This window comes from Hyperolius riggenbachi, chromosome 2, assembly GCF_040937935.1.
Source record: "Hyperolius riggenbachi isolate aHypRig1 chromosome 2, aHypRig1.pri, whole genome shotgun sequence".
Classification (NCBI taxonomy): Eukaryota; Metazoa; Chordata; class Amphibia; order Anura; family Hyperoliidae; genus Hyperolius; species Hyperolius riggenbachi.
Window position 1 is genome coordinate 196,267,458 of NC_090647.1, and position 27,646 is coordinate 196,295,103.

The following is a 27,646-nucleotide window of genomic DNA, read 5'->3' on the forward strand; positions in this document are numbered from 1 at the left end:
ATTAAACAATGTGTCCGCAAAGTCTATTGCCCATAGCAGATTGTTTAGCGTATCGTTCATAGTCTTAAAATCATTACATCAGATGGTGTGGATGTCCTGAGAAATAGTGGAGGGATCATTTATCTGTCGTTTTACACGATCTATCTTTCGGTGTGTACATAGCTTGAGTATTAAAGTATATTTACTCAGTGTGACAGATTATTTCTTATGGTTCTAATGATATGATTATATCCAATGATAGAAAGCAGTATCATACAGGTAATCTCTATATATTACAAGATAATTCTTATTGCATTTTGCAGTATGGTATTATGCAGTGTGAAAGTAAAAGTGTATGTGTTATTGAGGCTGAGCATTTTCAGGTATTATTTCTGCTCAGCTGACACTGAATGTGCTGCTAAATGTTGCACCTTTTTCTCCTCTAGATTTTGCAGTTGTTATGTTCTCCTCAATGGAAATGCATAGCTTATAGACTTGCATTTATTACGCATGTGTCTGTACTAAAAGGAAAACTAGTCAACCAAGGAAAGCAGCCCAGGACAATGCAAAATTATACAAGCAATGCCTAAAGGGTCCTTCTACACTGTGCATGTTGTTCAACGGTCACACAGCGCTTTGGACCATGGAGTCATATTGCATATAGCCCAATAGATAAGTGTAAAATGGTGTTGGGGAGGGGGCATACAGTGTTAGGTTAGTTATGGAAAGGGTTAGTTCAGTGTTCTCCCCAGAATTTTTTTCCAGCCGTGTGGCATGAAAAAGTAGCTTGGTGGGGCAAGTTGAGAGAATGCAGGGGCGGTGCTTCTGTGCGCAACTCTGCTTACAGCAGAGGAGGGGTGCTCACAAAAACTAGCCGGGTGGAGCACCCGGCTAAAAGAGCCTGGGGAGAACACTGCAGTTAAGAAAAAATATTCATAAAAGAGGACTTAACACATGGGCTCTAATACACTAAACATAGTTCATGAATTATGTGACCTTCTATTTCTCATGTTGTTCATAAATTAACATTTAAAGAGGAACTTTAGCGAAAAGGGAAAAAAAAAATCAATACTACATTGCAAAATGAGAAGTTAAAAGATAGATATTCACCATGTCATTTCTCCATATTGTTTGATGCATGATCAGCCTGCACATACAGTAATCATCTTTAGGCTCCCTGCACACTGCATGCGATTCCGATTTTTAATCTGTTTTTACATCCGATTTTTAATCGCTACTGCATGCTGCATTTTTTTCTCCATTTTTCTGTTGATTGCATTCAGGGAAAATCGGAATTGCAAATCAGAATCGCAAAACAGATTTTCAGTGTGCAGGGAACCTTACTATTGGCAGACATGAAAAAAAAAAAAAAACCATAACACCAACTGCAATTATCTATAGCCACAACCCCTAACAATCCAATAGGCTAAAAGGCTGTTTTTTTTAATAGATATACATATGCATAGAGGGAAATACTGGTTGCTTGGCAGTTGGGAACAGACGTTATTTCCCACAACGCAACAAGGTTCCCACTGTGTGATGTCAGGACCTAGGTCCTGACATCACACTGTGGGAGGGTTTTTGTCACAATATCAGTTATGCAGACATCCCTGATAGTCTATTCAAGAAAAGATAAAGATTTCTCATGGGAAGGGGGTATCAGCTACTGATTGGGATGACGTTCAATCCTTGGTTACAGTTCCTCTTTAAGCACATAGCAACCAAAATATTATTCAAAATGAGTAGTACTTGATTAAGTAAAGTTTGACTTGACATTTTTCACCTTGTTTATGCTATTTTTTCAATTTCCAGATATTGCAAAGCTATATTCAAGGTGAAATCTGGTAAGTAGATATAACCTATGAGAAAATCTTCATATGCTATGGTCTGTGGAAACATTTGAAAACGTTGTCATTGCTGTAATAGTCCAGTGCTGAATCAATAGGGTCTGGCTGTTCATTCTCTATCCCACAGGGAATTAGGGCCTGAAGAATTTTTCAGTTATTCAGTTTAGGTATGTTATGTACAAATAACAAGCTGACACATCATTTCATTCCAGCGGACCTGGAGGTGTGTTTAGCTTCTAAGGGTAACAATGGATAATTTGCATATATTCAGCAGTGATGCACTGGGAGACATCTCGGAGCTCACTCCAAGCTGAATTATCGCAAATACTTTCTGTTTTAAAAAAGTTAACTTTTATGTACTGTACAAACTCATAATATCAGTATGTCTTTACTTTGGCAGAATTTGTGCGCACAGACAGTGCACATATATGTTACCACACTTTACTCAAGCTACGTAACGTACATTATATCATTTGCATCACATAATTCACGCAATGCGTAATGTTGCGGTATGCACATGTACATTTTACTGGCCCTATGCGAATACACTCATTGGGTAGAGAGTGCTATGCATGAAATGCTACTGCTATGAATTATTTTTTCATAAAGTTTAATTTAATTTTGAACACCTGTACATAAAGAAATGAAATATGCATATTGAACAATAAATGCAGGTAACATTATAAAAATACTCAAGAAAGAACACTAAAGCAAACCTTCTCCTGGAGGGAGAAATACTATTTAAACAAGACAGTTGAACTTGATTTAACTTCCAGTCCATGGAGTTGGAAATACTGGCGATTAAAGTGGGATTATACTCCCAAAACTAAAATTTCAGTAACTACTCTTATTTACCTAAAATAACATTTGAAAGCATTCCCATGTATTCCCTATCTGTAAAATGATTTCTTTTCATTGCAAAGAGCAGTAGAAGCTTGCCTATTTTGTCATCGGTAAGAAGTGCTTGTGTCTTTCCATCTTTAGGTTATCGTTCACTAGGCCTTTAAGTTGTGAGTTCCATTTGGCCTGCGGGAGGTGCCTGGCTGAGAAAATGAAGTGTACTATAATAGGCCTAGCATAAGTGGGGAGCTGACATATCAAAAATAGTCCTAACTGTGGAGTTAGTAAAGAGGTGTAAGCTAAAATCTGGGAGAAAATTAAGGAAATGTGATCAGGGCTGTGGAGTCGGTCCAAAAATCTACCGACTCCGACTCCTCAGTTTAGGATTCCACCGACTCCGACTCCTCGACTCCGACTCCTCTAATTTGCATATTACAATTTTGTTGATTAATAGTATGTAACATGAAATTCGTCTCTTAACTGCCAACGCTTAGGAATTTTACAAGACAACTGAAGTGAGAAGGATATGTAGAGTACTATATTTATTCCCTTTAGACTAAAACTAGTCCTTGGTAAGAGTACTGGTAAAAGGTACAAACCGGAACAAAGAACATATATCAGGCCCTAGGCAATGTAAGTGTGGGTACATGTAAGAATGATGTGCAGGTACTCTGCAGGGGAATGAGGAGATTGTAAACAGACAACACCTCTGTGTTCAATGTGCACAGCATTCTCAGTGGATTCCCTGCAGCTCTGTGGGGAGTGCATATGTAGAGTATAGTACTACTGTGTAACAAAGTAAACCTGAGACAGATGAAATTAAAGTTTTATACATACCTGGGGCTTCCTCCAGCCGCCTTCAGGATAATCAGTCCCTCATTGTCCTCCTCCACCACCTGGATCTTCTGCTATGAGTCAGGTACTTGAGCCAGTCGGGCGTAGTGCGCATGCACACACTCCGCCGCCAGGAGCATACTACACCTGTGCAGCAATACTGCGCAGGTGCAGAATGTTCCTGGCTGTGGGAGCGGCATGTGGCCGGACAGCGCTGACTGGCTGAATTACCAGGACTCATAGCAGAAGATCCGGGTGGTGGAGGACAGCGAGGGACTGATTAGCCTGAAGGGGGCTGGAGGAAGCCCCAGGTATGTATAAAACTTTACTTTTCATCCGTCTCATTTACCCTTTAATTTGTAGTCACCAAACCAAATCTTAACAACATATCAAATTATTTGATTTCATCAGCAAAGGGAGTGCGTACATTTGCATAAATCAGCATCAATGCAGAATTATTTCCATCTCATTGCCCATCTCTATTAGTGACACAGCTACACACTAGGCTTTATTCTTACAGCATAGATGTTATTTAGTATATATAAGAGATTCCTGTGTACACATCATATATACAGTCACAATCAGATATGTATATCTGACCTGAAAAATACAGGGACTGCTTTATTGAAGCAGCACAAGTAACTAATTTTGATTGGTTTATTTCATTTTTGTGGACTAAGCACAGCTATTACTGTATATATACTGTATATATACATTATTTTTAATGACTATTATCTGAGAAATAGAAAATTTTATCATATTTTCTATTTTAATTACTGTTACAAATTCATTAGGAGTCGGAGTCGGTGCATTTTTCCCGACTCCGACTCCAGGCACCCAAAATTGCCCGACTCCACGAATCCGACTCCACGACTCCGACTCCGACTCCACAGCCCTGAATGTGATACCAAAAAGGGGTAATTTAGGGACATTCATAAATATAATTTGTGTATAGTGTGCATATAGTTTACAGTTCCTCCAGCAGAGGGGAGAGTACCATTTACACTGAATATTTTTGGTTGTTTCTATTTTTGAATATTTTCTTTTATTTTATTCAAGGCAGTACTGTATTGGCAATTATATAATTTTCTGAACAAGCTGTGCAGAAGGCGGGCAATAAAGCAAATTATCAAAAGGTTAATGTTTTAACAGTAGCCTTATATTGACAGAATTTAATCCCTATTCCCTCCGATCCCCCCTCAAACCTTCAATCTCCCTGTGTCCAATGAAGTGGTTATTTTCTTAACTCCTAGATGTGTTAGTCATATTTACTAAACCATGTAGCTATCCTGATTCATGGCTCAGTCATCTTGTTCAGTAATCACTTTCCTTGGTACAGTCTCATTTCCGTTATATATTAAACAGGTTTACAAACGGACAATTACTGTCTCTATATATACGAGCCTGCTCAGTGGTGACTGGTTATAATACAGAAATGAGCAGATCAGGCAGATAGTGCCAGAAATTGATGTCTGATTGTGTTATTATTATTTTTATATTGTGTTACATTGTTACATAGTTATTTGGGTTGAAAAAAGACATAGATCCTTCAAGTTCAACCAGAAAATAAGGTACAACACTAACCCGCACCCTCATATATCCGTGTTGATCCAGAGGAATGCAAAAAACCTTTCCAAGGCATGGTCCAATTAGCCCCGAAAGGGAAAAAAATCCTTGCCGACTCCAAATATCAATCAAATAAAATCCCTGGATTAACACTGCTGGGGAGAGCCTAATAAGTATAGCCATGGATGTCTTTTATTGCAAGGAAAGTATCTAAGCCCCCCTTAAACGCAGATATAGAGTTTGCCATAGCTACTTCCTGTGGCAATATACCACATTTTAATCACTGTAAAGAACCCTTTCCTAAATAAATGGGGCCAGCATTGATCAAAGTGTTGGACTGTGGCCATACATGGTACAATTTTTCCATCCAATCTTACCATTTCTATGAAGTATAAGGGTAAATTAAGTGAATATATTGAAAGGATAATTTAGGCAGTTCCCTTATATTACATAGAAATGGTAAGATTGGATGAAAAAATTGTACCATGTATGGCCACAATTTTTAGTCTGACACTTTGATCTGAAGAGGCTGATGCTGTGCCGGATTATATCCAGTACACCTAGCGGTCGGCAGCCATTATGCTCCTTGGCAGACTACGTCTGACATCAGGGTCTGAGGGGAATAATCCAAAGTCTAACAGTGGATTGGAAATTGTTAATATTTTTGAGACTCATTTTCTCAGTGCCTCGCTTTGCAATGCATTGTTGTCACCTTTCTACTCCAATGTACAGCCCGACATGAATTTGCTAAACTGAAGGGGTAGATTACATCTAAACAAATGATTAATTTGTCTTTGAAGCAAAGCCCAACAAACTAGCACTGGAAATAGAATCAGCTCTATTAAATGTAAATACATTTATATCTTATACCATGACTATTGAATTATTTCTTTGTGTAGTATTTGTGACTAAGGGTGTGTTTATTGCCTGGGTGAGGTGATCTTTGGAGGCCAGTACAGTACTTACACCATTCAGAGGGTGATGAGTGGGGCAGTGTGTGCTGACTCAGACATTTGCTGGAGGAACGACACAGTCACTCTTCAGTGGCCATGGTTTTGAATGGTCACATGCTGCAGCATGTTAGAGATTCCTACATAGAAATGGAACAGCTAATTATTTATTTATAAAGCACTTTACAGAATATATAGTCATGTCATTAACTGTCCCTCAGAGGGGCTGCAATTCCACCTTTAAGGTGGCCACACACCATACAATTTTTTTCAAATATCTGTTCAATTCAAGAGTAGCAATCAATTTTTCTGAGTGATTGTAACAATTCAAAAATCTGGCCAATGTACCACACACCTATGTTCAATTTTTCCCCAATCATGAATAAAATAATTGCAAGCTCAGAAAAAATTGATTAGAACTGTACATCAAGTAATTGACAATCCATCACACACCATACAATTCTTGATAAAGTTGGTCTGAAACTTCCAACATGTCCAATCTCCAAAAACTGAAGAAAAAAAAAAAAAAAAAACAAGAAATCCGATCGGATTTATCCACCAAAAACAAAGAAAAGCTCTCAATTTTTCGGGGCGGCCGATCATAATTTTCGCAATGGCGAAAAATTGGATCTTTTAATTGTATGGTGTGTGGCCACCTTTTCTGTTCAAGCACTTGGATTGGAGAGCCAAACAAGCCAATAGCAGCTTGGCCTCTAAAGTGGAAACATTCCACCAAAATAAAGAATTGTGGTTTCAGTGTAATAGCGAGAGACGTCAGATGAAAGGAAATTGGTATTTTGGAACCTTTTATACATACCTACGGCATCAAACTTTCTCAATGGAGTCAGTTAGACTATACAGTATGTGGCTATAGTCCATTATAATGATATATAAGTGATGTTCTTGTGAATGGAGAAACCCACGTGGGCATTGTGGTTTAAAATGACTTCATGGAATATTAACCACTTCCTCCACTGCTACAGTATATCTACGTCAGCTGTGGCACCCTCCAAGCCACAATGATGTAGATATACTGAATTGTTTCCAGCCCTGCTGTGCACAATCGGGTGCGCTTCAGAGCGCAACCCCGGCACTGTAAGCTGCATTACTAATTGGCAAAAGGGAACAAGTTCCCTTATAGCCAATTAGTCCTCCCCCTCCCATGAACGATCGCTGCAGTAGTCAACTGCAGCGATCCTTCATCATGACGTCATCAAGCCGGGACCGGATATTCGGCATAGCGGGGCTGATTTCAGAGCGGGGATTGGAGGCTCGGGCTTCAGGACAGTCGCAGGAAGGAGGTAAGGTGAGTGAGGCTGCTTGCTGGAGGATTTTTTTTTAACTATTTATGCATGGAGGGGGCTGCCTGATGGGGGGGGGGGGGCATCTGGCTATCGATCCTGGGGGAGGGGAGGGAGTGTTTAAAAGGGGGGGATGTTAAGATCACTGGGGGACATCTAGCTAACTGTGGGGGGGGGGTGTCTAATAGTAAGGCACATCTGGTTACCCTGGGGGGGGGGATAATCTAATACCGGGGGCACATTTGACTATGATGGGGGGCCGGTGCTAATCCTGGGTGCATATCTGGCTAAAATGGGGGAATGCTGATCCCAGGAGGACATTTGGCTATAATTAGGGGCACTATTTTTAGGGGCGCATCTGACGATCTATGCTGGGGGTGGCAAATGCGGGGGACACATCTGACTATACTGGAGGGGCTTATATTGTGGACATATCTGACTATCCTGGGAGGGGGCTGATATTGGGGACACATTTGGCTATCTATTCTGGGGGACATAATACTAGTGGCATGGTTTTTATGACAGTAGCACTTTTTATTTTTAAGCTGGAACCGATAAAAACATAGAAATCATGCATTTTTAATTTTTTTACTCTTTTTTCCCATTAAAATGAATAGAAAACAACTATTTTCTTAGTACAAAATACCCCCCAATGAAAGCCTAGTATGTCTTGAAAAAAACGGTATATAGATCATTTAAGTGTCATGAGTAGGGATAAAGTTATTGCAGATTAACTAGGGTCATGGCTAAAACATCAAAACGGCTCTGGTCCATAAGGGCAAAACAAGGTCTGGATGCGAAGTGGTTAAAATCAATGTAGTAGATGAAATGTGTTTTTTGTTGTTGCTGGGGGCTGACTCATTATGTGAACAGAATACCCTGACAGCATCTCTGCAGAGTGTAGGATGCAGAGCATACAAATATGGAATTGGAGCAGATCTGTTTCTTGTAGACCCTGCCTGAGTAATGGCTGCACAGAGTTATTTAGAGAGTGATATTTAAGCATTTAGGTGGAGTGATGTATAAAGCTGTAGAAGAAATGGATCTTTTACATTTACACAGAACAGGCTTTATTGAAGCTGAATAGTTCCGTGCGTTGGAGAAGGCTGTAACACACACATGTTTATATTACCTCCCTCAGTGGATGTAGCGACTCGGAAAGCTGAAGAATGACGCTCTCACTCTGTCTTAATATGCCTCTGTCTGAAGTCCAGAATCCACATCATATATGTTTTATATTAGCTGATGTGTTTGGAGTAGTAGAAGTTCACAAGGTTCAAGTAAGGAATATAGAACCCCTGGGAGGACAATGCATGTATTTTACTCGGAAAGAAAAACATCTTTGTGTTTTCATGCCGAGATAGGAGAAAACAGGTTATGAAGGGGCAGGCGGTTGGTAGAAAGAGAAAAAAATATGTCAGTTAAAAGCAAAATACCAGCGCTAACTTTTTTTTTGAACTTATGGATAGGGCTGCAGTGTGGAGACATGTTATGCCCTCTGCCAGGGTTGTATTGTATGGAGAGATTTCTCGTCACTTCCTGTGACTTCCTGTTCTCCCTTTACTGTTATTATGTTTTGGAGAACCCACTAGGGGCTGATGACAGTGTTAATGGCTCTTCATTGACTTTTCCACTGGAATATGTGTAGAATGCCCTACAAAGAGGATAAACAGTGCTCTCTTACATAGTGCCCCTGTTATAGTGTTTTTTCACATAATACACACAATATACTGTAGATCTACGCCCATGCCATGCCCTTCATTATGGTGCTCCTCCCATGTGAAGCTTTGAGAGCCCAGAGCAGAGACCAGAACCGAATCCCATGGAGCAGGGTTGCTTCTAAAACTTTAATTTTCCATTCCAAGCCTGCCAGCTTTAAATCTAGGGCAAGTAGCGGTTGGTCATGGTGGCATTTTTCAGCTAGCTGCTTTGATTTTGCCTACTTCTTTTTTCCTTTCCCATACTATAGGGGTGAGCTGAGCATGTGTGACTATCAAGGGTTGCTGGGCACACTCTAGGCCAAAATCTTTATGAACAATTGTTTCAGCCAACAAAGCTTAATGTCTTTAGAAGGCTTAAGTGCTAGGTTATATGGTAATGTAAGGTCACTCTGGGGGTAGGAAAAATACTGGGGTAAGCTTAAGTAGCAGATAGTGTCGTATTTGTTTGAAGTATGTTAGAACACCTGTATTTTACTCTCTTACAGCTTACAATTATGCACGCAGCTTAATTTGTCATCTTGAAAGATTTTTATGCTTCTTAAGATTCTCTGTGTATATGTGAATGGACCATATAGTACACTGGTATACTGGTACATACCATAAAATGCTCACTGCGCTTCCAATAATTTTGGTTGTACATTTCCAAAATATTTCAGCATTTACAGTAGCTCCCTATAGTATTTTACATGAATTATAGTTGTTATTTAATCAACAATGTTGATTACAAAGCTCACAAATGAAGCAAATTCAGGAGTTGCTGCACTACCAGCTTAGTTGGTAACGTAGAGGGTTGAGCAATGGGCAGCGGTGACATAAGAAGGATAAAGCGCGGCTCGGCCAGGCTTTTAGGCACGATTGCGGGTGATAGGAGCTACCCGGGGAGTCGGCGAGGGACGAGCCCTAAGCGGGCTTAAAGTGAACCTCCATGTGAAGAAACGCGGAAAAGCCGCCGTCTCTCAAGGTGAGGCGGCTGTCTCCGCGTCCAGCATGGCGTCACAATGCGGAAAAACCGCCGCATGCCGCATAGGCAGAGCGGCGGAATCCACATTGGGAACAGCGGAATCCGCATTGGAAACGGCGGAATCTGCATTGGAACTGGATACATTGCAAGACAGTTCTAGTGTGGCTGGGACTGATAGTCCACCAGGATTCAGAGTAACACGCGCGCGCGCACAGAGACAGAGCTTATATAACAGCCAGAAGTGAGTCAGCTGACCAGGCTGGTCAGCTGACATTTTCCACAACTCTCATTGGTCCAGCAATTAGGGAGGTCCTGGAAAGGTCCTTGGGTATATATACTGCTGGCTGTTCACTTGTTCCTTGTCTGGCGTTGCGATCACATACGTGGGAGCACCCAGATCCGTAGTCAGATCCGCAAGTGTGCCGGGACCAGCTGGAGCTGTAATCCTACACTTAGCTAGATTCTGTTGATAGCTAAAGTACTAGTTTGATTGTGATTATCTGTTATGACCCTTTGCCTGCCTGACTATCCTCCTGAACTCTGATTTTGTACCTCGATATTTCTGATACCCCGTTGCCGATACCCTGCCTGTACTTAGACTCCGCCTTTGCCTCCTGATCTTGTACTTTATCTGTCCGTGTGTGTACGACCTGGCTTGTCCGACCTCGAGAACCGACCTTACTATTGGAGGCGGTTCCCCGTCCTGTCAGTGATACCTCCTCCTGAGTGTCACTTTCAGACCATCCTTCCTACTGTCAGTCTGACTCCTCCCGTCTTGGAGAACTAAGGTCTGCGGAAGGAATCTGTGCAGTACTCCTTGCTGCACTGAGGCCTAGTCCTCTAAGTGTTACCGTTACACCAAACACTACACTCTACTCAGGTGAACAGAGGTTAGCGAGTATATCGGATTATCAGTGATACTGCAGATCACTTATAATCTGGTATACATCTGTATTCCCAGTGATACTGCAGATCACCGGTAATCAGATCCTCTCTGTGCTTCACTGATCGTTACAGAACGCCAGACCAATAAACAGATGGACGCACGCGCTGACCCTCTGACTGTGCTCGCCACTTCGGTGGATACTATCCATCAAGCACTGGGCCAGCACAAAGCTTTAATTGATGCCCTAACAGGCTCTGTGCAAACCCTTCAGACGTCAGTTGATTCGGTGTAATCCCCTCCTAGTGATGACATACGTATGCCCGTACCAGACAAATTTTCCGGCCACAAGTCTGACTTCCGGAATTTTAAGAGTAGAGTGTTATCATATTTCGAGTTGAGACCCCGATCCTCGGGGACTGAGACCCAACGGGTCATTTTTATTAAAACCTTGTTAACTGGTGATTCCCAGTCCTGGGCATACAACCTGCCTCCCACAGATACAGCTCTGACCTCGGTAGAGGAATTTTTTAAGGCCATGGCAGTGATATACGACGACCCTGACCTTGCGGCAACCTCTAAGCGGAAGCTCAAACTTTTGCGGCAAGGCAGAGGCTCGGTCGAGGATTACGCGGCAGAATTTCGTAGGTGGTCAGTTACCGCCAGATTTGACACCTATGTCCTGTTAGATTACTTCCTGTCTGAGTTGTCGGATGAGGTCTCTGACCTAATGTTAAGCCAACCCGAACCCAAAACAGTCGACGAGGCCATCTCATCGGCCATTCGAATCGACCGTAGGCTACGCCATCAGAGACAGACTAGGGGCAGTCATCGGGTAAGGTCGACCTCTTACGCCTCCCGCTGCACCCCTAGTAACTCTGTCTCCTTCTGTTTCATCGCCTCCGGTCTTGCCTCCACCTGAGCCGATGCAGATCGGTCGGTCTAAGTTGACCCAAGTGGAGAGAAGACGGAGATTGTCGGAACAACTATGTTTATACTGTGGTGAAGGGGGGCATAGGGTACGAGACTGTCCCATTAAGCCTAATAGGGATAAGCCGGGAAACGATACCGCCTAGGAGTGATAAGGGGTGACACCCTAGGCGCCCAGCTCACACCCCTGAAAGAAAAACGATTGCTCCTCCCCTGTACGGTTACATGGGGGGACAAATCTGAAGCCACGGAGGCCTTTATTGATTCAGGCTCCGCGGCTAATTTCATGAGTTCCGAATTTGCAGAGAAGTTGGACATTCCTCTCACCCCAGTAAAACCACCTATCCAGGTTACTGCCGTGGACGACTCCCCGTTACAAAGGGACCGTCCGCTGTCCCAGACACCAGAGGTGGAAGTCATTACTGGGGTACTGCATAGGGAGAGTTTACGTTTTTTTGTGTTACATATGACCACCTCCACCATTGTCCTAGGTATGCCCTGGCTGCAGCTTCATTCGCCACAGATTAATTGGGCGACAGGACAACTAACCAGTTGGTCAGACTTCTGTTCCCAACAGTGTCTAGGGAAAGTGATATTGGGTCAGACCAAGGTTCATGTGGAGGGTATTCCTGAGCAATACTCCGAATTCTCGGATGTATTCTGCCCCAAGGCTGCTGATAGGTTACCTCCTCATCGCCCTTTCGATTGCCCCATCGATCTCCGTGCCGGTTGTATGCCCCCTAGGGGTCACCTGTATAATTTGTCTGGACCAGAGAGTGGCTATGCAAGAGTACATCCGTGACAATCTGGCCAAGGGGTTCATTCGCCCCTCCCGCTCGCCTGCGGGGGCCGGTTTCTTTTTTGTTAAGAAAAAAGACGGAGGTCTTCGACCTTGCATCGATTATCGGGGCCTAAATAAAATCACGGCGAAGAATCGTTATCCGTTGCCATTAATAGACGATTTATTCACGCAGATCACAGACGCTAAGATCTTTTCAAAATTGGATCTGAGGGGTGCATACAACCTGATCCGCATTAGAAAGGGCGATGAATGGAAGACGGCCTTCAACACACCTGACAAGCATTACGAGTACTTAGTGATGTCCTTCGGGTTGTGCAATGCACCAGCCATCTTCCAGGAATTAATTAACGAGGTATTCAGGGAGGTGTTGGGTAGATTTGTGCTTGTATACCTTGACGATATACTAATCTACTCCAACAACCTCTCCAAACACAGGGTCCATGTCAGATTTGTGCTAAACAAGCTGAGACAAAATCTGCTGTACGCCAAGTTGGAAAAATGTATTTTTGAAGTTACATCTGTCGCCTTTCTGGGGTACATAGTCTCCACCTCGGGCCTGTCTATGGACCCTGCCAAGGTATCCGCTGTTCTGGAGTGGCCTCAGCCGGTGGGGTTAAAGTCGTTGCAACGTTTTCTGGGCTTTGCAAACTATTATAGAAGGTTCATAAAGGGGTACTCCACAGTTATTGCACCTCTCACCAGTCTCACTAGGAAAGGGGCAGATACTACTCACTGGTCGCCTGAGGCCCTACAGGCATTTTCGACCTTGAAGGAGCTGTTTTGCACGGCACCCATACTAAGACACGTAGACACTTCCTTCCCTTTTATTGTTGAGGTAGACGCCTCAGAAGTCGGGGTGGGGGCTGTGCTGTCTCAACGTTCAGGTTTACAGGGTAGATTGCACCCGTGTGCCTATTTTTCTCGGAGATTCTCTCCAGCAGAGAGAAACTACGATATAGGCAACAGGGAGCTCTTAGCCATTAAACTAGCCTTTGAAGAATGGCGTCATTGGTTAGAAGGAGCGGAGCATACTATCACGGTTTTTACCGACCACAAGAATCTGGAATACATCGAGGGGGCTAAGAGGTTAAGCCCTCGTCAGGCTCGATGGTCCCTGTTTTTTTCAAGGTTCACATTCGTGATTACGTACACCCCGGGCAGTAAGAATACTAAGGCAGATGCGCTATCCAGGTGCTTTGAGCCAGAGACAGCACAGTCCTCCGTCCCTGAGACAATTGTTCAGCGAAAATTGGTGCTGGCTGCAATGGATACTTGGGAAGACTGGAAGGAGAAGTTGAGCTCCTTCCAGCAGGACATCCCGGAAGGGAAGCCTGAAGGGGTCATGTTCATTCCCTTGCCTTTTCGTCTTCAGATCCTTGAAATGTTCCACGCACATAAAAATGCTGGACATCCCGGAGTCGCCAGAACACAGGATCTTGTAGCCAGGTGGTGTGCCTGGTGGCCCTCCCTGTCTGTTGATTGCAGGGAATTTGTTAGGGAATGTGCAATATGTGCTAAGAGTAAACCCTCCCGACTGGCACCTGTCGGTACCTTACAGCCTTTGCCCGCCCCGAGTGAGCCATGGACCCACTTGTCCATGGATTTCGTGGGTGAGCTCCCCAGGTCTGAGGGCATGTCGGTCATTTGGGTGGTAGTCGATCGCTTCAGCAAGATGGCCCATTTTGTGCCCTTGAAAGGACTCCCCTCGGCCCAGGAATTGGCCGACCTATTTATCATCCACATTTTTCGGCTGCATGGCATTCCGGAAAACATAGTGTCGGATAGGGGAGTCCAATTCATTTCTAGATTCTGGAGGGCATTTTGCCACCAAATGGGCATGAAGCTGTCTTTCTCGTCCGGCTACCACCCACAGACCAATGGGCAGACTGAACGGATTAATCAGTCTTTGGAGCAGTTCTTAAGATGTTATGTTGCGGAGGCGCAGAATGACTGGGTAAAATTTCTGGCCTTTGCAGAGTTCGCTCAGAACATTTTGAAAAATTCGTCGTCTGGTTTTTCTCCGTTCCAGATTGTAACTGGGAGATCGCCCAAATTTTCCCCCTTGCCAGTTGCCTCTTCTCCGTTTCCAACCCTGGAAGTCTGGCAGAGGGCATTGAAAGGCATCTGGGGGACGGTGAAGAGTAATCTGGAAAAAGCATTCCAGAGTCAAAAGGGTCAGGCTGACAAGAGACGCTCGTTGGAGTGGAAGTTCCAGCCAGGAGACTTGGTCTGGGTGTCCACACGTCACTTGACCCTGAGACAGCCTTCAGATAAATTGGGCCCCAGATTTGTGGGTCCATTTGCGGTGGCTAAGAAGATCAATAACGTTACTTATTCCATTGATCTTCCCGCCAGCATGCGTGGGGTAAGGTCCTTCCATGTGTCCCTCCTTAAACCAGTGGTCCATGTGGGTCCCACTCCTCCTCCTCCTGTGTTGGTAGATGATCAGCCTGAGTACGAGGTAGAAAGGATTTTAGATTCACGCATTGTACAAAACTCGGTACAATATCTCGTACATTGGAAAGGGTACGGCATTGAGGAGAGACAATGGGTACCGGGGAATCGCATGCATGCGGACGAATTAAGGAGGGAGTTTCACGCCTTACATCCCGAGAAACCTGGTAGGAGTTGTCCGGAGTCCACTCCTCGGGAGGGGGGTACTGTGAAGAAACGCGGAAAAGCCGCCGTCTCTCAAGGTGAGGCGGCTGTCTCCGCGTCCAGCATGGCTTCACAACGCGGAAAAACCGCCGCATGCCGCATAGGCAGAGTGGCGGAATCCACATTGGGAACAGCGGAATCCACATTGGGAACAGCGGAATCCGCATTGGAAACGGCGGAATCCGCATTGGAACTGGATACATTGCAAGACAGTTCTAGTGTGGCTGGGACTGATAGTCCACCAGGATTCAGAGTAACACGCGCGCGCGCACAGACACAGAGCTTATATAACAGCCAGAAGTGAGTCAGCTGACCAGGCTGGTCAGCTGACATTTTCCACAACTCTCATTGGCCCAGCAATTAGGGAGGTCCTGGAAAGGTCCTTGGGTATATATACTGCTGGCTGTTCACTTGTTCCTTGTCTGGCGTTGCGATCACATACGTGGGAGCACCCAGATCCGTAGTCAGATCCGCAAGTGTGCCGGGACCAGCTGGAGCTGTAATCCTACACTTAGCTAGATTCTGTTGATAGCTAAAGTACTAGTTTGATTGTGATTATCTGTTATGACCCTTTGCCTGCCTGACTATCCTCCTGAACTCTGATTTTGTACCTCGATATTTCTGATACCCCGTTGCCGATACCCTGCCTGTACTTAGACTCCGCCTTTGCCTCCTGATCTTGTACTTTATCTGTCCGTGTGTGTACGACCTGGCTTGTCCGACCTCGAGAACCGACCTTACTATTGGAGGCGGTTCCCCGTCCTGTCAGTGATACCTCCTCCTGAGTGTCACTTTCAGACCATCCTTCCTACGGTCAGTCTGACTCCTCCCGTCTTGGAGAGCTCAGGTCTGCGGAAGGAATCTGTGCAGTACTCCTTGCTGCACTGAGGCCTAGTCCTCTAAGTGTTACCGTTACACCAAACACTACACTCTACTCAGGTGAACAGAGGTTAGCGAGTATATCGGATTATCAGTGATACTGCAGATCACTTATAATCTGGTATACATCTGTATTCCCAGTGATACTGCAGATCACCGGTAATCAGATCCTCTCTGTGCTTCACCGATCGTTACACTCCAGACTAAAAATCTACTCAACAGCACTGAAAAGGCTTGGTGTTTCTTTAACAGTTTCACAGCATCAGAACTTCATTTTTCATACTCAAGCTTAATTTTTAGCTGCTTAGAAGCTTAGCTCCGCCCCATCGAAGAAAACTACCCGGCATTTTTCCCCTGATACTGTGCAAAGCATGATGGGATTTCTGATGTTGTTGTTTTTGTAGCCTTGCAGCTGGGAAGGGTGATCAGGACACAGGACAGTTGGAACTGTGTCTCATGCTCCCTGTCACCTCCTTTCAACCAAAAAGATGGCAGTCCTCATGAAATCACAAACCTTTGCCTGTTCTTTGAAAACAGAGTGGGTAAGAAATTATATTACCTATCTATTTTAATTAACATAACTAATGTAACTTAATGACAGTATGTTTGTTTAGGCTGAAGTTCCTCTTTAAGGAAGCCCCAGGTAAGTATGGAACCGTTCTCATTAAAGGACAACTGAATTGAGAAGAATATGGAGGCTGCCATATTTATTTTCTTTAAAAAAAAACAATACCAGATGTCTGGCAGCCCTGATGATCTATTTGTCCAGAAACAAGCATGCAGCTAATGTTGTCAGATCTGACTATAATGTCAGAAACACCTGATCTGCTGCATGCTTGTTCAGGGTCTATGGCTAAAAGTGTTAGAGGTAGAGGATCAGCAGGGAACCCAGGCAACTGGTATTGCTTAAAGTGACACTAAATCAAAAACCTATGAGATAATGAATTGTATGTGTAGTACGGATAATGAATAGAACCTTAGTAGCAAAGAAAAGAGTCTCTTATTTTTATTTTCCGTTCAATAGCTTTTCTTTTTTAGAACATTGCATCATTCTGTTATATTTGCAGTTTGAAAACCACAATCTGTATTTTAAACTAAAAAACAGAGCAGAGCTAATGACCCCTTGAACTTTCCCGCAGTAAAACATTAAACAACCAGGAAACAGTGAGAGACAGGTTGAGATAAGTGCTTCAGAAAACAGGATTGTCTTTAACCCAAGTTGGTTGGAAGAGCTCAAAGAAGCTCTTTTGCATAGATAACAACTAAAGTTTCTTAACTCTTTCTGTGCTGGACAACAATATGAGACTTTTTTCTGTGCTACTAATGTTCTATGTCTTAGCTGTACGACACATACAAATCTTTATCTCATAAGTTTATTTTCCCTTAAGGTTTGCTTTAAAAGGAAATAAATATGGTAGCCTCCATAGCCCTCTTTCTACAGTTGTCCTTTAAACTTACCAATGAGCTGTTTGGTATGTTGTGAAGAAGTCGCCTGTATTAAATGACAAAATACAGAGGGATGTAAATGCATACTTTTATGTACTAAAAATCAATAGCACTATGATGCAGCTTCCAGTATCGGCCTAATGGCTTACTGAAATATATAATGCAGCACACATTGAACTACTTTGAACGTTTCATGGATATTGAGAGAGAATTGATAAGTGGAGCACTTGAAATGAAGAATCATAGTACTTGTTTCTTGGGAAAAGGAGGACACATAATGGTAGACTGGTAATAAAGTTTAATTGTCCCCACAGTGTTAAACATGAATATTGCATTCACAGAGAAACATCTAAGAACGATGATTCCCAAAGGGAGTGGCTGGTATTACTTTGTTTGCACTCACCTGAATGTCAGGAGGGGTACTGGAGGGGTTGGAGTTGTGTGGAAGGCAGCCTTGTAATGAATATGCCTACACTACTGTCAGGCTTGTACAGTGGACTTATCAAACATGACACTGTCATCACTGAGGATAGTAGGTGGGTGGTAAATGTGGTCAGTTTAACAATACGGGTACAAACCTGTAAATCTTTATATCAACTGGTACACCATGCTGTTAGTTATGATTGTTCATTATTTTTTTACAAATGCCCTTTTGCATGGGCCACAAGTATGTGATGGCTCCTTCAAGCACTTCCTATGCTACACTAATAAAAAAACATTTAATAGAACTGCTCAGAATAACACAACCCCTATGCATTGCCGGGTTGGCCTTACTTCGCCACGTTGTGGAATAACAATAATGAATGATCCGTTAGTCTCCAAAGCTATGTAAATCTCACTTGCAACTTTATTGGTAATAATCTTCATATTACAAAATACCTTGTACAAACATTAAAAGCATGGTCAGAGAGAAGCGCTCCTGTATTCAGTTTTACTCATGGATGGCTTCCCATTCAGGTGGGAATCCAACGCTAGTGTGGCATTAAGAGTATCCGATAGGAGCGCTCATACAATGGCGTGCGTGTGTGGCCTCATCAATCCATCTGTGTATGTTGCCGTCCTCCAGCTCTGGACACGCCGTTTCCATTGCTTTCCTTCACTTCCTGTGTCCGTAGGAGTACTAGGGTTCATATAAAAATCATGGAGGTCCCAGGGATCAGAAATTTGGGAAAAATATACCCATGGAATAAACCGCAAACAGAAAAGACTCAAAGAGTGTTTGAACCTGTTTTTTGTATTATGCAAAACTAGAAATAAAATTCTCTTCAGTGGGGCTTTAGCGTTTAGGCCTTATTTTAAGTGGACTAGCAGTCAAAATGTCCTCCCTGCTTCAGTGATTTGGCACATTATTATAATTGCTAAGAAATTAACCCCACTTAGCAAAAGTGCTTGATATGGTCAATACAACCTACTTTCACTATCTCTCAGAGTGGCAAAATTATACGGCAGGCGTTTTAGCTTTAGACGCTTCATTTCACATAAAAGGTAACATTGAGCACTATGAATTATAAGCTTGAAACGAGAAAAGGAGAGAGTACACCGAGAGCCCAACATTGTGCATTATGTACTGGATTGATGTGAGGCAAGTATGTAAAGTTATACTCACAGACATGGGTTACCACTAAGGCAACCATTGTAAAGGCAGGTGATGTCCCCACTCAGGATTAAGAAGTTGCTCTCTGTAGATCTGGAAACAAAGGGTTAACACCCTTCCCCCATGGGTAGACTCGAACAATGTGAAAATTAACAGAGGCGCCAAAAGGATAAAAGTAGCTAAAAATTTATTAAAAAAACAGTGGAGGCAGTGGTGGACTTACCCCCTCCCAGCAGACACAAAAACAGGCTGATATTATATCAACAAGCAGTTGCCATGACCCTTTGGAGTGTATATATAAATACATTTGCCTGTTGATATAATATCAACCTGTTTTTGTGTCTGCTTGGAGAGGGTAAGTCCACCACTGCCTCCCCTGTTTTATTTTTAGCTACTTTTATGAATTATAAGGTTTTAAACGTTATTCTTGTATATCTATTTCTGTAGATGGGCCCTTAACAGCACTACCAAATAACCAAATTTTCACTTGTTCAGTAGTGGATCTCTGTCTGCATTCTCCAGTTTGGTTGGGTAGCACATGCACCTCAGTTTCTGCCTCTTGAGCACCAGGAATAGGTGTATGGTGCAGGCTTCCTTGCAGGTATAAAGAATCTACAGCAGAGAAAGAATTGATACTGCTTGTTTGGAACATATGCTTCAGGTAAATGAAACAAATACAAAAAAACTGCCTGGGTCTAGTCAGAGTGAAGATAGTTTGTAGATTGTATTTCGTTAAATGCTATTGATGTGACCTGCGTAACTCAAGATCACAAAGCTTTACTTCTCAACTATCCTACCCTGTGAGTAGTTGAAGTTGTTGTCATGTCATGTGTATGCATCCTGATCCACATTATCTGGTTCTGGAGGAGGGTCTTTATCTTTACTACATCATTGACTCATGTAAAGTAGCTGGCAGTGATGAATTGAGAAGCAGCAGTTTCAATCATCCATAAGAATGCTCAGGACTATCACATGACCACAGATTCAAGAGTTGCTCACTTTAAACATCGCTGTACAAACAAGCTGGCCTAGCAGTGTGTTCAGCCCTATGGAAAGGGGAGGTAATGGATGCAGGGGAGAGATCTGTTAGTGCCTGTTGCAGTGCATAACTACGGTAGCAATCTGGCATGCATTTCCCGCATATCCAGTTAACAATCAATCATAGTTCATCTTTAGGGGGCACCTGTTCATCGATGGTAATGCATTCAGAGTTATTTCATGGGAGAATTTACTTTTTCTTTTCTTTTTTTTTTTATCTTTTATTTTAGAAAAATGTTGCATGTAACAAATACATGTTACAACCAGCATATGCAGAGAAATGCAAATATTCCAGTATATTGGACATTTGTTCTCATGCACATCCAATATATCAGCAATATTGTAGCCTCATTAACGCACAGGGTCATCATTTGGCAATGCCAACGTAGAATGTTAGCTCAACATATCTGTTAACCGTAGAAGAAGACAACAGAAATACTGTTTATAACCTCATCTGCAGAGTGACAGTGATAACAACAACAACAACAAATAACATTTGTAAAGCGCTTTTCTCCCGTGGGACTCAAAGCGCATAAGCATGGCTCCGACCATCGTGGTACAGAGGAAGAATTTTATAAATCTGGAAATGCCAGGCTAAACAGGTGGCTTTTCAGTCTGGATTTGAATAGCTCCAGGGATGGTGCTGTCTTTACTGGGTGTGGTAGGGAGTTCCAAAGAGTAGGGGCAGCATGACAGAAGGCTCTGTCTCCAGATTTTTTGAGGTGCACTCTGGGAGTGACCAAGTTTATAGAACTTGCTGATCTGAGGTTGTGAGAGGTGTGGTGCAGCTTCAGCAAGTCCTTCATGTATCCAGGGCCCAGATTGTGCAGGGATTTGAATGTCAGCAGTCCAATCTTGAAGAGTATTCTCCATTCTACTGGTAGCCAGTGCAGTGAGCGAAGGATCGGTGTAATGTGACAGTGGCGAGGCTGGTTTGTTAGCAATCTGGCAGCAGCATTCTGCACTAATTGCAGGCGACGCAGGTCTTTTTTGGGGAGGCCAGCATAAAGGGCATTGCAGTAGTCCAGCCGTGATGTGATGAAGGCGTGGACTAGGGTTTGAAGATCCTCTGGGGGAATCAGATGTTTAATCTTTGCAATGTTCTTCAGATGAAAGAAGGAAGATTTAACTACAGATGAAATTTGGTTTCTGAAACTCAATTCCCCATCGATTAGTACGCCAAGGCTGCGCACAAGGTTGGAGCTGTTTATGTCTGAATTCCCAATCCTGATTGGTGTTGCTTTAGTATAGAGCTGTTTTGATGGCGAGCACTGGCTTTGGACAAACAGGACCTCAGTTTTGTCAGCATTCAGTTTCAACCAGTTATCATTCATCCATGCCTGAAGCTCAGCTAAGCAAGAGTTTATTTTTGGGGTAGGGTCTGTTCCACCAGGTTTGAAGGACAGGTATAGCTGTGTGTCATCGGCGTAGCAGTGGTACGTCAGGCCATGTCGTTGGATAAGTGTACCGAGTGGCAACATGTAGATTGCAAACAGCAGAGGGGATAGGATTGATCCTTGTGGCACTCCGAATTGTAGAGGTGCAGGTTTGGACATTATAGGTCCTAGGGATACTCTCTGTGTTCTGTCAGTCAGGAATGATCTGAACCACTGGAGGACTGATCCACTGATGCCACAGTACTCCTGCAGTCTGTTAAGCAGGATTTCATGGTCAACTGTATCAAAAGCAGCTGAGAGATCCAACAGGATTAGGATGGAGCATTCCCCTCTGTCCCTTGCCATGAGCAGATCGTTGCAGACTTGGATGAGGGCTGTTTCACAGCTGTGGTGTTTCTTAAAGCCAGATTGTAGAGGGTCCAGGATGTTGTTTTCTGACAGCCTGGTTTCAAGTTGCAGATAGACAGCCTTTTCAATAACTTTACCTAAGAAGGGGAGGTTGGAGACAGGTCTGTAGCTGCTCATAGCATCTGGATCCATGGAAGGTTTTTTAAGAAGGGGCTTGATGATTCCTTCTTTTAGAGAGGTAGGAAACCTCCCTGCTTGCAGAGAGCAATTTACTATTTTGTGAAATGCTGGACCAAGCAGGTCAGATAAGTATGAAGTACAAAAAAAGAAAGAAAAGGAAACAAAAATAACTTTACTATTAGGCCCCGTTCAGACTGCACGCGTTTCCAGCCGCGTTTTGGAAACGCGTGCAGGTGGCCGACACGCACGACATCAGACAGTGCATAGAGTGCACTGTCTGATGTTCACACTGCATGCGTTCCGGACCTGTGCGGTCCGGGAACGCATGCTGCACGCATTTTTTGCAAAAACGCGTGGCTGTCCCATTCACTTTTCAGTGATGGGATCAGCCACTCAATGCACACAAACGCGGATGGCGTGCGTTCGCATACGTTGCGTTCCGCACGCATGGCCTTCCGCGTTTCTGATGTGAACGGGGCCTAAATCACGAACCTTGATATAAACTCATGCAGAAAGCTAGCGTTATGTCGGGCTCATGACCTAACCATACGCGTTGTGTCTTTACCAGTTACGGTAACTTGCTAATTGAAGTCATATTCAATTGCCCTACTATCTATTCCTGGATAATTCAGGTTAAGTTAGAGGGGTAGTCCAGTACCGTGGTAAAATCCTCTGACCCTCTGAATGCGTCCCAAAAGGTTCAGGTTTTATGGAAGGCTGCATTTCCTTTTTCTACCTAAATTTCAAGTCTGCATGGGCCTGAACATAATGGAACTGCTAGACATTTTTAAAATATGGGCATCAAGGTCAGGCTTATTTTAGCCGTACTTTCATCTTTTTTTACCTGCTCCAGTTGATATTTGGGCAAAGTCTATTGGTAATTTTCCACTATTCAGCTAAGATTTAATATCATTTTCATGTAACAGTTGATAAAATCAATAAGAGTACACACTTATACGTGTAGTAGCAGCACAAGTTTGGTAATTATCAATAGTGGAAGAGGTAGATAAAAATATATTAGATGAGCAGAAGTGTAGTTTTGAGTAAATACTTTTGTTCCAGCAGTGTTATGTATTTATGTGTGTTATGCATATTTTAGATAAAAAAAACCAGACTGAGCATAAAGTATTTGCATCTCAGAGGAGCGGGTTTGTGAAAGAGAAGCTGGACAACACCGACAGAATGAAAGCAATTATTTCATTTTAGTGAACAATGGATGCCAGCACTGATATTTTGTTCTTTGTGATATTTTATTGAAGTACTTTACTGAAATGCTAAATAAGTATCACTATAATGTAATAATGTTTTTACGTTCGAAGAAAAAAAAAATAAACACGTTGTTTAAGTATTTAGTCACTGCGTTGTAGTAGCTTGAATTTTCACAGGTAAAAATCAACAGCATGAATTATTAAAATATAAATAAATGAAAAGATTGCTTGTCTGTGGGAATTAGCATTGCCCTTTATGTTTGTCACAGCACTGCAGTGTTTTGCATATCACAGTAAAGCGAGATGCTTACCTAGAAGAGATGGATCCTAGTGACACCTTTGCCAATGTGATGAAATGATAATGAATTGTCCCAATATTCACTGACTACTCCTCGTGCTTTCTAAATAAAAACACACATCCCATATTAATTCCTCATATACAGTCAGGGGGTGAAAGCTTTCAGTATATCCATCCTTGACTACCATTCCATTCCTCTCAGTGATTTACTGGATAACTGACAATGAGCATTCCTGGCCGCTCTTAAAGAGGAACTCCAGTGAAAATAATGTAATAAAAAAAGTGCTTCATTTTTACAATAATTATGTATAAATGATTTAGTCAGTGTTTGCCCATTGTAAAATCTTTTAAATCCCTGATTTATATTCTGACATTTATCACATGGTGACATTTTCACTCCTGGCAAGTGATGTAGCTGCTGCTTGCTGTTTTGGCAGTTGGAAACAGCTGTAAACAGCTATTTCCCACAATGCAACAAGGTTCACAGACAGGAAACTGCCACGAGTACCACGGTCCTCAGAGTTTCTTGTGGGAGGGGTTTCACCACAATATCAGCCATACAGCGCCCCCTGATGGTCTGTTTGTGAAAAGGAATACAGGTAGATTTCTCATGTAAAAGGGGGTATCAGCTACTGATTGGGATAAAGTTCAATTCTTGGTCAGAGTTTCTCTTTATGGTGCATACACTTTGACGGATGTTGCCTGTCAGGGATTAGACCTGATCACCTTGGGTGACATTGCTGGGCTGCGCAAAACCTGATCACTTTGGGTGACATCGCTGAGCCGCACTCATGCGTTTTAGCTGCGTAGCTGACGACGCGCTGTGTTGCTATGCAGGGGGAGGGGCGCAGAGGGATGATGAGCAACATGTGCGTAATGTCACGCGGCAGGCAAGGAAGTGGCGCAAAACATTGGGATAGATGGGGGATCGGCTTTGCTGGGGTTGAGAAGATTTGCCTGGTGGATTTTACGAGGGTTTGGGGGTCGCTGGCTGCCATACAAACGCCTGATTGTCGGCTGAGACGGTCCTTATCAGCCTACTTAAGTCAGGGATATGTACGAGGCTTTAGCTTTGCTGCCTAATGCTGGGCATACACAGAGCGTTTGTCCCTTATCAATCGAGCCGCTGATAGCTCAATTGATAATATCTGACAGGTCCGATGACCCGCCGGATAGATTTCCCACTCGATCCCCACGGCAGACAATAGCGGGAAATCGAGCGGAAGATAAGGAGCGCACGCGGGGACGAGCGGGGATCGGTCCAGGCGCTGGCGGGGACGAGCGGGGATGCGCCGGGATCGGAATCTATACCGTGTATGCCCAGCATAACTGCAACCACCTCTCGTCTAGCTCTAGAAATCCTTCTCCATGCAATCATTCCCTCCACTAGCTGACAGTTACCTGGGAAATCATTTCATATTAAACACCCATTTACCAGATGTGATCAGCCTCCAATTTTCAATGCAGACGATCACACAATAGGTAGTCTGGGAAGAACTTAGAGGGCCCCGACCAGGTCTTTGCTAGTAACCTGATACAGTGCAGTGTGTAAAAACGCATTATTAAAGAGTAAACTCAAAGAGCAGTGAGAAATGGTTAATATAGCTTATTGCAGGCAGGGCAGAGTGATGAGAGGTAGACATAGCTTTTATAAACATAATGAAGAAGGTGTGGGACAGTTTAAAAGCGGTTTTACATACTGAACGCTGAGAAACTGCAGATAGTAGCATGAATGTGTACTCTGTAAAGTACTGTGGAAGCTGTCAGCACTATATAAATACATATTAATAACCTGCAGAGCTGTAATGCTGCAGGGATGGCCACAAACAGACAATCTCTATCAGCAGTGGGAGAAAGAGGACTTGGTCAGGTGATCTGCTCTGTGCTGTGGAAGCAACTCCCACTCTCCTGCATACAAGAAGCTACAGGTCCCAGCAAGTCAAATGCTTTCAATAACTTTATTACAGAAAGACATGGGTGAAATGCACACAACTTTGTGTATTAATAATCAGTGTATATTTACTATTCTATGCATTAAAAGTCTTAGGCTGCACTAGGACTTTAAGACAAAGTAAGGCAACCTTTTCAAAACAGCAGAAAGGGAGACATAATCTGTCCTAAGACCACCTAAGCTTGACATATAAGCGCTAAATAATTACCTCAGCTGATCTGCAGACAGCCATTTATTTTCTAATATGTATTATGATATTCTATTGATCTATGGCAGATGTGTGAAGGAATATATCTGCAATTGTCAGCTGACATCTGCTTTCTTTGGGATTTGGTATTGAGTAAATAGTTAAAGGACAGCAGGCTTTTGCTAAGATGATTTATGAAAGCTCATTAATTTCTTGTTGAATACACGGGTGACCTAATTTCAAGAGGTGACAATATGTCCACAGCGAAGTGTAGCATCATGCTGTACAGGCAGCCGACGTAACATGTCTTCACCTTTGTTTGTTACAGTGTATTATTACTTTAGTAACAGCTCCCCTGCGCCCGTTCATTAGTCAGCTCTGTCACAGGATACATGGATGTAAAATAGAAGTGTAGATAAATATAAAGTAGAGAATGAAATGAATGTGACATTTATCACAGCAAATGTTTGGGTCGCTTTTTCATTTTTGTTTCACCAATACAAGAGACTTTGTGAAAATTAATCACCTTTTTTAAAGAACTTATAGTGGCATTGTTCTGCCTGTAGAAGCATTTGTATCCATGTAGCCAGTCCGTGGTTCAGTCATTGCTACAGTGCTGCTGATTCATGAAACACCTGGAAATTTTAATTGTACCAGAATGTATGCAAACAATGTAGCGTGCATTGCGCTAATAGCGCACCTCACCTTATGTACACGATGCATGCAGAACCTGAGCTATGGTATTTGGGTAAGGGTTGGGCACATGTAAGTTAGACTAACAGCCTGTTTTTACTTATGCAAATTTGCTTCATTTTCCCACATGTAAATTCGGACAGGGGAACGCTGTTGATTGCATCTTTGCTGCTGCTTATTAGTGTCAAGCACAGATGTGAAGTAACATGCTATTCAGTATTGGCCAGGAAGAGACTGCATGTTTGTATGTCACCTTACACTAGGGCGCTCACTTCTGCATTTAAGAAGATCCAGAGAATCCGCACACTCTTAATGAACCAAGTTCAATGTTTTAATTCCACAAAAGTGACACATGCCATTCCATAGACCAACGATTCGTTTCGGGGCCCCGTGGGGTCCCCTTTGTCAAGGTAACAAAACACAGAATGGTGACTTCTGCATTTAGACCCATTGAGTTATACTCCTGTTTGCCTGATGAAGCAGGACCACACCTGCGAAATGCGTTGCACTAAGTGGAGTTCAATAAAATTTTTGTATTGATATATTGTGACTCAATTGAGTTTTATATTTTCGAGGGAGGTAAGTCCACCTGAACATCCCCTTCTTTTAGACGGTTTTTAAAGTTTTTATTCTACTCTGGCGCCTCTGTACACCAAGCCTTGCTGAAATCTTGAGTCCACCCTCGGTGGAGGGGTGCTATCCCGTTTCCTATCTACAGAGAGCGACATCTTAAAAACCTGAGTGGGGTCAGGTTCTAATACTCTCCACCTGCACTTGAAGGGGTTGCCTATGGGTAACCCATGTTTGTGAGTATATCTAAATATTTTGCTTTAAACCACAACCAACTTAACAATACTACACCATATTGGGCTCTCGATTTCTCTTTGTTCTTCCAAGCATTACACTAGGGAAAGGCTGCCGCAGATAACAATGTTAAGGTTGTTCTGATATACTGATAATCGCCTGGTTTGTGTTTCAGCAATTGCTGGTTTCAGAAGTGAATTTTTCCTAGTAAATTGCTATGCAGGCAGCCCTGAGGCTGGCTGACAGATGTTTCTGGTATTCTTTTCTGGGATTGACCATGAAGCTGTTAGGCAACTAGCAACACACTTGTAGCTTTGCTGTGAAGACCATACAATAAACAAGTATCACATG

The 27,646-nt window shown here is 43.0% G+C and overlaps 1 protein-coding gene across 14 annotated transcripts in view; it reads left to right on the plus strand.

The window, feature by feature from the left end:
• MBNL2 (muscleblind like splicing regulator 2) overlaps positions 1-27,646 on the plus strand; it is a 236,623-nt gene that overhangs the window by 22,656 nt on the left and 186,321 nt on the right. For 13 of the 14 annotated variants that reach the window (XM_068267935.1, XM_068267934.1, XM_068267943.1 and 10 more), the window contains one exon: positions 1,792-1,823. The exons of the other annotated variant lie outside the window; for it this stretch is intronic. The gene's annotated coding sequence lies outside the window, so the exon portion shown is untranslated. The remainder of the gene's footprint in view (positions 1-1,791; positions 1,824-27,646) is intronic. 14 annotated transcript variants of the gene reach the window in all.